Source organism: Peromyscus maniculatus, chromosome 13 (genome assembly GCF_049852395.1).
Source record: "Peromyscus maniculatus bairdii isolate BWxNUB_F1_BW_parent chromosome 13, HU_Pman_BW_mat_3.1, whole genome shotgun sequence".
NCBI lineage: Eukaryota > Metazoa > Chordata > Mammalia > Rodentia > Cricetidae > Peromyscus > Peromyscus maniculatus.
This window is the reverse complement of record NC_134864.1, coordinates 54,975,979-54,989,166: the sequence shown is the minus strand read 5'-3', so window position 1 is coordinate 54,989,166 and position 13,188 is coordinate 54,975,979. Positions and strand designations below refer to the sequence as shown.

Sequence of the window (13,188 nt, the reverse complement as noted above, 5' to 3'; positions counted from 1 at the left end):
CCAAGTGCTGAGACTGACTATTGAGTGCTCAGCCATCACTGGGATGTTATTGCAGACAATCCACAGATACTATTTATCTAGAAATTATACTGGGGAGAACATCTCACTAAATTGGATAAAGCAAAGCTGTGGCAGAGTCCTGGAAGGTGATGTCCTGTCCCCACGCTGCTCCGGCCGCCTGAGTCAGTCCACATCATCCAAGCCCATGAGGGAGAGAAGAGAGCCAGTGTATCTGCCCCTCAGGTCTTAAGCTAGCTCTAAGGCCATGCCCTAGGGGCTGGTACCTCAAGGTGATAGGTGGAACAGGTACTGCTACAGTGTGTGGTGGGGAGGAATAAACAACTGGATACATGCAGCGGGCACAAGGATGTATTACAGAGATTCAGTTGTATATAATAAGCTATACTACTTGACCAACCAAGGAGTCCTTCAAAAGGAAGCCACTTATCAAGGAATATTTGGTGTTACTTAGCTTATTAATATATATCAGCTGTCTTCTGCTATGAAATTCTTGCACGCCCATATACTACTAGGTCATATGGCAAAGAGTTTAGCTTCTCAGACCTGCTGCTGACCCACTAGGTAACACCCCTGCAGGACATAGGAGACAGGAGGGCTGTAGATGCATAGCTTTGTTTCTTGTGCAAATGAAGCTCAGACCATCTTCTTCCTTCAGGCCTAGTAGCATCACAGAGCTACTGACTCAGGACAATAGGGCTTTTTGCATAACCAGGTGCAGTAAAGACTGGAGCAGAATTCCTGGTCCAGGCAGAGCTGTGTGGCCGGGGAGAAAAGAAGGAGCAGAGTTTGTCAGAGCAGGCATATGGAGCAAGGAAGGAAAGATGGAGGACGAAGGAACAGAGGACAAAGAAGAGGTCGAGAGCACAGGATCTTAGTCAGGACTATGACAGGGCAGTAGGTACAGAGAGGAGCTGAATGTGAGGACGGAGCTGAAGCTGTATAGACAGAATTTTGTCTTAGAGAAATAAAGTAATGGATGAAAGAGCATGGTATACTGTGGGGTGTTTACCCACCACCTCCACAGCTTCCCAGAGTTTTCTTGAGTGCGAGCAGCAGGAAATATTAGATAGAAGGATTTATAGCGGAGAATCTTGTGGAGATAAACAGATAGAAAATAAAGGATAGCCTCGAGAGGGCCTGGAACCTATTCCAACGGGCCCGGACTGTCTCTGGTCCAGGGTTTTTATAGAGACGCCAAGGGGTGGAGCAAAAGACCTCCTCCCCCAGCACAGCCAAGTGCAGACCATCTCAGACACCTGCACTCAGGCCCGTGGTCCTGATCATCCTCTATTCGGACCTGCTGGGTAAAGCCACGAGGAACCCCAGAACGGGCTCTCACAGGTCCCCCCTTCTTAATATATAAAAAAATAACTATTAATGGCTTACAGCAATCTCCATAGCTGTTACACCTCCCAGTATGGGAGTAGAGGATGATATAGATGGCATTTCTCTTTTGAATTAGATCCAAGGTAACTACAGCAGTCTTAGCTGCCTCAAGCCCTTTCTAAACCAAAACTCTTTTTTTTTTTTTTTTTTTTTTTTTTTTTTTGGTTTTTTCGAGACAGGGTTTCTCTGTGTAGCTTTGCGCCTTTCCTGGAGCTCACTTGGTAGCCCAGGCTGGCCTCGAACTCACAGAGATCCGCCTGGCTCTGCCTCCCGAGTGCTGGGATTAAAGGCGTGCGCCACCACCGCCCGGCTAAAACCAAAACTCTTAAGGTGACTACAAACTTAAAGAATCCCTTAGCTTCATCATTACCATTAACAGGTTAACATAAATATTGCTATACATAGTCACAATTCTCTCAATCTTACAACTCAAAGCAAACTCTTAACAGAACCATTTGAATTAGCATATATGGTGCTATATATAGTTAACAATTTTCTCCGTCTTACAACTTTAACTCAATCATTTGAATTTTCTTGTTAACATAGGAAAAACTTCGATGTATTCACAAACTTAAATATTTCCTTAACTCCACAAAACCAGGGTGCATTAATATCAATAGGTTTCTGCGAACATAATTCAATCTCATAACTCCTCCTTTTCTTTATAATTTTTTAAACAAAGTCTCAAACCTAGTTAGAGGAACTCAAACTTATCTGTTTAAACAGTTCCATTTGTAACACAAAACCAGTTCCATAAGTAATTCCATTTTTACATAAACAGTTCCACAAAACAATTTATAAATCACCAGTTAATAAAGCATATATGCATACACAAAACTGCATCTTGATTCTAAGTAGAAATACATTTCTTCATTTAAACAGTTCCATTTTTAACCCAATTCCAGAAAACTGTTCCTAGGTCATTACTATAAGTAAGCTCAAAATTGTCCCATTGCAATGAAATCTCTATTGTTCATTTCATTTAAGTACCAAAATTCAAATGATAAATATTGGTACTAGCCTTCCAAATTTGAAGAAATCCATAACCAAAATGTTTTTGTAATTTTATCTCATTTTAAGTTCAAAAAGTTCAAACAAGAAATAAATTCTGGTATCAGGCTTTCACTTCCAAATATGAAGAGACGTTTTTCAACCAAAACTTTTTGCAGTTAATAATTTTTGTTCAAATAAGCATTTCTGCAACTTTTGTTCTCACAGACAGACCTTTTTAGTTATAGTAATATTTTAAACCGCACCGTTTTTGCTGTTAGCTCAGGTTTTTCTGTGCTGCGTTGATATTCCATGGATCTCAGCTGCGGATGCCTTGTGCTGGTTTTGGCGTCTGCCATTCTTAGCTTCTTAGCGGCTTCTGGAGCTTTTGAAACCATTCAGACTGCCTACTTTGCAGTCTACTAGGACACTATCTCCTGTGTCTCAGGTGTTTTCACCATATACATTAATAGACTCACACTTAACATTTACACTTTTTCACAAACTCACATATAACATTTTTTGCCTTGCAAAACATTTAGACTCATATTCAACATTTACACGTTTTTATAAACTCACATACAACATATTAACATCTACTTATTTATACTTTATAGAACTACTTTAGCAAATATATTTCCTATGAATTCTTATATGCTTATATTCATTCCATCTTATTTCTTATTTAAACTTACATTTACAACTAGCATCTTACAAGCTTATTACTACATGTCTTAAGACTACCTTAGATACTTCTTACAAGCTTATATTCTTTTTTTTTTTTTTTTTTTTTTTTTTTTTTTTTTTTTTTTCGAGACAGGGTTTCTCTGTGTAGCTTTGCGCCTTTCCTGGAACTCACTTGGTAGCCCAGGCTGGCCTCGAACTCACAGAGATCCGCCTGGCTCTGCCTCCCGAGTGCTGGGATTAAAGGCGTGCGCCACCAACGCCCGGCAACAAGCTTATATTCTTAAAGGAACTCTATAGATCTATTTTACAAAATTATATAGGCTACCATTAGCATATATCTAACTTAGCAAACACCTAAACATTTCTTAACATATCTAACAAGACAGAATTTTTACAAATTCACATATCTTATTTTCATCTTTCTATTTCTTACTCTTAATTATTATCACCATCTCTATTAGAAAGATTCTCTTAACTAGACAGGAAGTACGTACATCATTTCTAAAGTTTACAGTTCATAGTCAGTTTTGTTATAAAGCACTGGGATTTAGTGAGTGTTGTCATTATAGAGTTGTGATACTTGTTGCTAGGGGTTTGTAACATTCTCAGGACGAAGCCACATCCCAAAGTTGCCAGTTCTCTCAGCCTTTCCGGACCGGCAGAGATGCACTGTCAGCGGTAGACAGTTTTTAACTAGAGGCTGTCCCTTCACCCAAATTCATAATAGCTCCCCTAAGTACTTCAATTCAAACAAACGTTTCTAACACAGCAGTACTTTTGGTTTGTTCTACTGAAAAACTTTACGCTGAGGGTGAAATTACCATATTTAGCTGCTGTAAAGCTCTTCACCAAAAACTGTACAGCTATTAGGTGGTATTTTAAGGATTTTAAAGTGACTTGTTTGCTCTTATAGGTAGCTTTTTGTCATCCAACTCCTGTAAATATTTGCACAGCTATTAGGGTAAATAAGGCATTTTACCAACGGAGCCCCAAACCACGAAGCACCTAGTTCCGTATCCTTTCAATTTGTTATTGGAACTGACATTTAAACCCTTAGATGGTTTTCCTCCTTCTTCTTTTTAAAGGCTGTATTTTAAGTTTACCATGAACGTATTTTTGAGCTGACAAAAGTGTTTCAGGGCAATGTCGCCATCTTTAGTGGAAAAACTACCTTTCCCAGAATGCATTTCCCTTATATCAGTCCATAATAATATCAGTCCCACATCAGTCCCTTATATCAGTCCCTTATATCATTTCCCATAGTTCTTTTTGGGTCTGAGAGTCAACTGGTTCTCTTTTACTAGACTTGCCTGGGAGGTTTGAACAAAGTCTTTTGCTTTTGCAACGGGAGATTTGAACAAGCATTTTACATTTTCAGCTTTGGCACATTGGGAGGTTTCTATTCTCCTCAGCTGGCTTTAACAGGCGTTTCAACTTCATCAGACACTGGCCCCCGAATCAGAACCACACCTGCCTCGTTAGCAGGCATTGAGGCTGGCATTTCTGATAGCAACTTTCCTCGGGGCTTGTGTTTGCCTTAGCCAGTCAGTGAAAAGCAAGATCATTTACAACAGCTTTTCCATTGCTCTTTCAGAGAGATTTTCTCCCACTGATCTTCTCATTTTGCTTGTTCCTTCCTTCCCCAGATGCAGAGCTTCAGGTATCTGTCTGCGGCTCTGTACCTCTGCTAGCTGCCTTTGGAGGTAGGGGCTTTCTTTCTCCCCCTGAATCTGCCTCAAATTCTAGCAGCTTTTTCAGGTCATGCATTTTCTGGGGAGGATTATGTCCCTTCTCTGTTTCTTCAGAGTCTTTCTCCCAGACAGTTCCCAGTTTGGTCTCAGTTTATCCCCTCTACCCCAGAAACGGTTTCCGACATTAGAGCAGCGGCGGCTTTCCCTGCTACTGAAGGTAGGGGCTTTTTGTCCGTTTCTGTTTTCGGGGTCTGTGTGGTTTGCGTACAGACTGAAAAATTTAACAAGGGAGGTTTTTGCCATTTCTAAACTCCCATTAGGACAGGTGTTTTGCCTCTTCAGGCCTTCACCTGGCCCAGTTCCTTAGTGGGTTGTGTTTGCTTGTCTGGGTGCTCAGGACAGAGCTTATGCCAGAGGCAATCACCCCTTAGGGCTACACTCCCTCATCTCAGGGAGTCAGTTGAAACAAAGCTTTCAAGAGATGCTTTCTCTGACAGAAAAGCAAGCTTTACTCCTGGATAGTTCTGTTCTGCCCTGGCTGGGCTCTTTCCCCAGACAGACAGCGTTCTGACTCGGCAGCACAACTGCTTCAGACAGAGTTCAGCTTTACTGTTTTCTCAGAAAGGTCCTTACTCTGACAGGAAAGCTTTTTCTCAGATTTCTTTTTGCAGCTGTGGACCTATCAACCCGGGACTTGTAGGAAAGTGGACAACTGCTGTTCCCACTGGCTTTAGTTTTGTTTGTTCATTAGCAATCTTCCCCTGGGTCCTGCACCTTCCTGCCTCAGCTCTGTGCTCCAGGAAGTTTACAACTGCAGGAACCCTAGTATCCCCGAAATGCATTTCAACTCAGAGACGCTGGCCAGTCGCCTCTGGGTTTTTGGTCAGAAGCGAGGATACAATGCTAACAGTTTGCATTGCTTCAGGGGATCTTTGCATTAGGACCATTAGGAGTACCTTTTCATTCTGAAATGCTCACTCAGAAACAAAACCCTTGATGCCTCAGCTCGGCTGTAACTGTGAAGCTTGGCTTTTTTGCTTTTCTCAGGCAAAGTTTCCTGCCCTTTTGGGCTCTCTGTAGCTCTTCACCCACACTCTCCTAAGCATTTCCCTCAGGGTACTCTGACCCACTGTCTTTTACTAGCTTGAAGAGACAGAGCTTAGAAGGGGTTTTTAGAAACTTGTTCCTGCCTCTTGCATTTCAGGGAGGATTTTTAAAGCTTGAAAGAACTTAGGTTTTGCTGTCTTAAGTTTGTTGTTTTCCCTTAGAGCTAATCACAGGTGGTCCCCATACTAATATCTCAGGTGATTCTAATTTTTGTCATCTCTCAGAAAGACAAATTTAGTTTTTAAGTTTTAGAGAGCTTTTGAGAAAGATTAAGGCTTTTTAGAGAGTTTCTTCCCCCCAAGTTTTCCAAGAAAAGCTTTAGAATTTAAGAGAAAGATTTCTTTCCCCCCAGGAGAAAGACCAACTTTTCCCAAAACTTCCCAACTTTAAACTTTGACTTCTTACACCCCCATTTTTGCCTCAGGGAGAAATTACTTTCTCCTGCCACTTGGACTTAGCATTTCAGCTGTCCCCAGGTCAAAAGCTTCCATAGGAAACTTTTTCTTCCCCATAAGCTCAAAGAGCTTTTTTCCTTCCCGTAAAGCCCAAAGAAAGATTTTTTTCCCCAGTTTGCTTTCAAAGCCCCCAAAGTTAGAAAATTGGAGAGTTTTTCTGTCTAGTTGCCTTACTTATTTTTTCCTACACAATCTTACACTTCTAAGTTTTTCCTAAACTATATTACTACCCTATACCTTATACTTATCACAGATAGAAATTGAGAAAGGGATAGAAGATAGAAAATTTTGACAGAAGAGAATTTCGCCGCAGCATCGGACATCCTTCCAGTCCGCTTTCCTTTTCTCTCGAGGATAAAACCCCTGCCTCACCAAAAAATATATATATAAAAATATATATATTCCATAACACCGGCATGCCTTTCCACTGGCAGGGCTGACTCAGCACTTTCACCAAAAACTCTGTAATAAAACTATTATTTTCCTTTATCTTTAGTCCCTAATACTTTGTCTTTAGTCCCTGTTCATTTGTCTTTAGTCCCCCCTTTTTTGTGGTCCCTTTTTTTCTTTAGTCCCTTTTTTTTCTTTAGTCCCTTTTTTTTCTTTAGTCTTTAGTCCCTGTTCATGGCGCCATTCTGTGGGGCATTTACCCACCACCCCCACAGCTTCCCAGAGTTTTCTTGAGTGCGAGCAGCAGGAAATATTAGATAGAAGGATTTATAGCGGAGAATGTTGCGGAGATAAACAGATAGAAAATAAAGGATAGCCTCGAGAGGGCCTGGAACCTATTCCAACGGGCCCCGACTGTCTCTGGTCCAGGGTTTTTATAGAGACGCCAAGGGGTGGAGCAAAAGACCTCCTCCCCCAGCACAGCCAAGTGCAGGCCATCTCAGACACCTGCACTCAGGCCCGTGGTCCTGATCATCCTCTATTCGGACCTGCTGGGTAAAGCCCCGAGGAACCCCAGAACGGGCTCCCACAGTATACCTAGATTCTTTTCCCTCAGATAACCCCACACCAGACGTAGCATCTTCCCCAGGACCCCAGGACCCCAGGAGGTACTTTCTCAGGGTAGGTCCTTGGGAAAAATCCTGTTAGATACATACCTGTAATCCCAGCACTCAGGAGGCAGAGGTAGGAGATCAGGAGGGTCACGCACATCACAATCACAAGTGGAGGCTAGCTTAGTTCACATGGTGAGACCCTGTCTCAAAGGAGGGAGAAGAAAAGGAGGGGGCAGGAGTAAGGGGGAGAGAAGGGAGGTGGGGGAGAGGAGGGTCGTTGGTAAGGCTGGACTGGTTCTTGGTCTGCTCAAACTGGGGGCTTGAAGGGGGTGAGCCTCTTGCAGTGAAGGCAAATGTAGTGGTTTGAATGTAATTGGTCCCCATAATCTCATGGGGAGTAGCGCTATTAGGAGGTGTGGCTTTGTTGGAGTGGGTGTGGTTTTGTTGGCGGAAGTGTGTCACTATGGGGTGGGCTTTGAGGTTTCCTATGCTCAGGATACCGCCCAGAGTCTCAGTCAACTTCCTGTTGCCTGCAAGATGTAGTAATCTCAGCTACTTCTTCAGAACCATGTCTGCCTGCATGCTGCCATGTATCCCACTGCGATGATAATGGACTGAACCTCTAAAACTGTAAGCAAGCCCCCTCAATGAAACACTTTCCGCTATAAGAGTTGCTGTGGTCATGGTGTCTCTTCACAGCAGTAAAAACCCTAACTAAGACAGCAGAAGACATGAGGAAACACAGAAGGCCCCTGGAGGGGAGGAAGGGAGGATTTTTCCTTGGAGAAGTTTTGTTGTCAAGTATATATAGTCTTTAACAGAGCAGTAGTAATGGAGAGGGTGTGAGGTGAGAATGTAGAACAGGTTTTCAGGGATGGAAGCATAGCTCAGTGGCAGAGAGCCTGCCTAGCAAGTGGGATGCTCCAGAGCCGAGAGAAAGAGGAAAAAAAAAAAAAAACCACCCCAAACCCAATACTAAAAAACAAAAACAGGTGGCGTGGTAGAAAACCAAGATCTCCTACTAGTAAGAATCTGACCTCAAAAGGGAAAAGAAAGGGTAGATGAAAACCACTGTGCTCGCATGTGTGCAAGCGTGTGTGTGTGTGTGTGTGTGTGTGTGTGTGTGTGTGTGTGTTCTCAGAGACTCACTATTTTGTCAGTGCACAATTTGGACTAACCTTGTTTATGTAAGTTCTTTATCATAATATGTCTCACAGTAATTTATAGGCTGAGACGTCATCTGGCACAACCAGAGCCCTAGCATTTGGGATTGCCACAAGTTCAAGATCATCCTATCTATACAGAAAGTTCCAGGCCAACCAGTGCTAAGGACTGAGACCCTGTCTCAAAATAGTGATAACACTAATTTACGAGCATGCTAGCTTCTCTTCATATAACCTAAGTTTCCAGACCACAATTAGTCTTTCTTTTTCCAGGGTGGGAAGGGGGGAGACAGAGTATCATTCTTTAGCCCAGGCTAGCCTCAAACTCACAGCAGTCTACCTAACTGAGCATCCAGACTGCTGGGATAATAGATGTGAGCTTCATTTAGGAAAAAAAAAAGATGTATTATTTTTACAAATGTGTGACAGTGGGACTTTATGTGTAGCATGTATGTGTGCAGGTGTCTATGAAGGCCAGAGACTGTCAGATACCTGGAACTGGACTTACGGCAGTTGTGAGCTGCCTGGTGTGGGTTCTGAGACTCAAGATAAGGTCCTTTACAAGAACAATATGCTCTTAAACTCTGTGCCACTTTTTCAGCGCCCAATTTCATTCCTTAATTTCTTTTTTTTTTTTTTTAAGATTTATTTATTATGTATACAGCATGTATGACTGCAGGCCAGAAGAGGGCACCAGATCTCATTACAGATGGCTGTGAGCCACCATGTGGGTGCTGGGAATTGAACTCAGGACCTCTGGAAGAGCAAGCAGTGCTCTTAACCTCTGAGCCATCTCTCCAGCCCTCATTCCTTAATTTCTTAAAGATTAGCACGGTTATGTGTGCCTGGCTGACCACTTAATAAACTTGTTTCTTGGGATCCAACTATAATCCTCAGAAGACACTCGGATTGGCCTTTTCCACCAGCCACCCTGGTTGCCCAACTCTAGGTTATGCCCTCTCACTGTGCTGGGAGGAATTTAGAGTTTCTCCACATTTCTGTGTTTTAAAGTCATGGAAGACAGGGCCCAGGGGCTGTAGAGATGGCTCAGAGGTTAAGAGCACTGCTTGCTCTTCCAGAGGTCCTGAGTTCAATTCCCAGCACCCACATGGTGGCTCACAGCCATCTATAATGAGACTGGTGCCCTCTTCTGGTGTGCAGGCAGAACACTATACATAATAAACAAATCTTAAAAAAAAAAAAAAAAAAGATAAGACCCTTCTCCTCTCAAAAGACAAACAGAACTGCCCTGGGGCTATCTATGAGTGTGTGCTGAGGGGAGTTCCATTGCAGCATTTGTGAAAGAGTGATTTAGGAACTAACTCTTTAAATGTTTTTTAAAGATTTATTTTTGTTTTATGTGTATAAGTGCTTTGTCTACATGTATGGATGTGTACCTGTTCCTCAAGAGGGTATTGGATCCCCTGGAACTGGAGTTACAGATGGTTGTGAGCCACCATGGGGGTCCTGGAAACCAAACCTGGGTCCTCTGCAAGAGCAGCAAGTGGTGAACCATCTCTCTCAGGCCCTTGTGGGCTCATTTTAACAATATCATAACACACATTCTATTGCTAAAATACAGACAGGATTGAGTGGCTTGTTAAGTCAATCCAACTTGGGGGCCGGAGAGATGGCTCAGAGGCTAAGAACACTGGCTGTTCTTCCAGAGGTCCTGAGTTCAATTCCCAGCAACCACATGGTGGCTCACAACCATATGTAATGAGATCTGGCGCCCTCTTCTGGCCTGCAGGGATACATGCAGACAGAACACTATATACATAATAAATAAATAAATCTTTAAAAAAAATTATCAATCCAACTTTTCTAAGAGGCAGAAATCCACGCCTCCCAGTTCCTTATCCTCTGATGGTTTTCTCCCTACCTCAGCCCTCAAGGTTTTCACAGCACTTAGGACTAACAATAAGATGAGGGGGGGACGGTGCTGGGGAGAGGGCTCAGCTGGTACAGTGCTTTCCCCACAGGTGCGAGGGCCTGCATTTGGATACCTCGAACGTGAAAAGGCTCAACACAGCCGCTGGGCGCCTGAAATCCCAGCTCTGGGGAGGTGGAGACAGGAGGATGCCTGGGGCTTGATGGCCAGCTGGTCTAACAAAACTGGCCAGCCCAGGGTTCAGTGAGAAACCCTGTCTCAAACAATAAGGAAGAAAACAAGTGAGAAAGACACCCATTGTGGACCACTGCCCTTTGAACGCATGTGCATGGGCACCCTCCAAATATGTATGCACACATATGAACATGCAGACACAAAACCAAGAACGAGATAGGGCTGTGTCTCAGAGAAGGGTCAGAGTAAATAGCAAACAGCTCTGGGGTTCATTCTATCTTTTTTGTATCTATATTTGTGATAGGCATTCATGCTCATATGTAAAGACTATTATTTAATCTTCCCGTCATTTATTATGTACTGAAAAGTATATAAGAATAGTACAGACCCTGAGAGAGCACAGTGACCAGCTGGTTATAAAAACAGTGACCTGAAAACCTGCAACTGATCCAGGAGCGTGGCCTTGGGGAGATCAGTGTGGAGGAGTGGGGGGAGGGAAAAGCCAGGAAAGGTTCAAAACAGATATAAACCCTCATCCAGGATTTAAAAGGTACAGGGATAGCTGGGCATGGTGGCTCACACCTGTAATCCCAGCACTCCTGGAGGCTGATGCAGGAAGACTGCTGAGATTTTTTTTTTAAGGCTAGCCTGGCCTACATAGTAAGTTCCAGGCCCACCTGGGCTACCAAGTGAGACCCTGTCTCCAAAAGACAAAAAGATAAATAAAATAAGTAAGATAGATCTTGGGCTGGAGAGATGGCTCAGCAGTTAAGGGCACTGGCTACTCTTCCAAAGGTCCTGAGTTCAATCCCCTGCAACCACATGGTGGCTCACAACCATCTGTAATGAGATCTGGCGCCCTCTTCTGGCCTGCAGGCATACATGCAGGCAGAACACTGTATACATAATAAATACATATTTTTTTTTAAGTAACATAGATCTTTTAGGCTTTCACTGTAGCGTTGTAGTCTACGTATCTTATTTTCTATTCTCTTGACCCACTGAACTTGAGTCTACCTGTGTGTCCCACTTTTTACTCTTACTGAATCAGGCAGCCTTTTTTTTTTTTTTTTTTTTGGTTTTTCAAGACAGGGTTTCTCTGTGTAGCTTTGCGCCTTTCCTGGAACTTGCTTTGTAGACCAGGCTGGCCTCGAACTCACAGAGATCCGCCTGCCTCTGCCTCCCGAGTGCTGGGATTACAGGCGTGCGCCACCACTGCCCCGGCTTGCCTTCTTTTTTTTAATAAAGAAGGGTGGTTAAGGACTATTTGACGTGGAGGGGGAGCTGAGGTTGGAGAGGCGGCTCAGCGGTTGAGAGCACATGCTGCTTTCACAGAAGACCCACACTGGGGGGCCTACGCCCACCTGTAACTCCGGTTTCAGCTATCTTCTGACCCCGTGGGAACCTGCACTCACTCTCGCGCACACACATATACACCCCCAACACACATATATGCATAGTTTTTAAAAGAAATCCTAAAAAACTAAAAACCATAAATAGCAAAAAATCTTGTTTTAAGTAGATGCCAAGACTCCAAATGGCCGAGACTCTAGACAAGGAGCACCCTCATTGACCCTAGGGAGCACTGCCTCATGGATGAAACTTGATGCGGGAAGATGCTAAGACAAGAAGCTAAGACCCACCCATGCCTCGTGGTAAAGTGGGGACTGACTTCAGAATAAGCAAACACTCATCTCAAACCAGAGACTCATCAGTGGACCCAGGGACTAACTGTTGGACATAGGGAAGCAGAGGCTAATGTCATTTTAGAGGAAGTACGTGCCGTTTGAGAACACTTGAGTCATATATTCAAAAGGCCTGTATTACGACATATACATAATTTAAAACTAGAGATAGCATCTTTTAATAACATTTAAATATTTGTGCTTAAATAACATGCCCTCTGTCTGAATATTTCTCTACAATCTACACTACTTCTTTTTCTTATTCTTTTCCTGTCTTAGGTTTTTGTTTTTTTCTGACAAAATCCACAGTATATCCTAGCATTCTGAAGTTATGAAGATTACACATGTGATATTTCAGAAATATTTTCAAAGCATTAATCTCCAAGCTACAAAAAAAAAAATCACATCTCAAAGATTTATTGGCAAGTGAATTTATTGGAAACTTAGAAAGTGTTTTCCCGTGGAACGGTGAGGTAAATAATGGTTCATTCCCAGACTAACTTAGGAATGTTTCCTGATTTATGATGTCATTCTAAGGTGAAAACAGTGTTTTTGCGGTATTGTGTAGCTGAACAGTCATTTTTCATGAATTCTAGTGCCTACAGTGGGGTTGAAGACACAAGATGAGGAGGCCTCAAGGCTGTGACGTCCAGGGACAAGATGAGGAAGCCTCAAGGCTGTGACGTCCAGGGACAAGATGAGGAAGCCTCAAGGCTGTGACGTCCAGGGACAAGATGAGGAAGCCTCAAGGCTGTGACGTCCAGGGACAAGATGAGGAAGTCTCAAGGCTGTGACGTCCAGGGAGGACCTCTAGAGGACGAAAGCAATGCCTGTGTAGCCTGAGGCCCAAGAGAAAGTGTGTTCCGGACAGTGTGGCCCAAAACATCAAACAAGGAACCTCCAGTAAGCTATTTAGGAGGAAGGAAACTGGCAG

General features: G+C 43.2%; 1 long non-coding RNA gene across 1 annotated transcript in view; it reads left to right on the top strand.

Annotated features, from left to right (window-relative positions):
* Nucleotides 1–12,221, top strand: part of LOC121822096 (uncharacterized) — a 13,696-nt gene extending 1,475 nt beyond the window's left edge. Inside the window, exon 3 of the long non-coding RNA XR_013044152.1 lies at nt 12,092–12,221. This is a non-coding gene — a long non-coding RNA (uncharacterized LOC121822096). The remainder of the gene's footprint in view (nt 1–12,091) is intronic.
* The last annotated feature ends 967 nt before the right edge of the window (nt 12,222–13,188 follow it).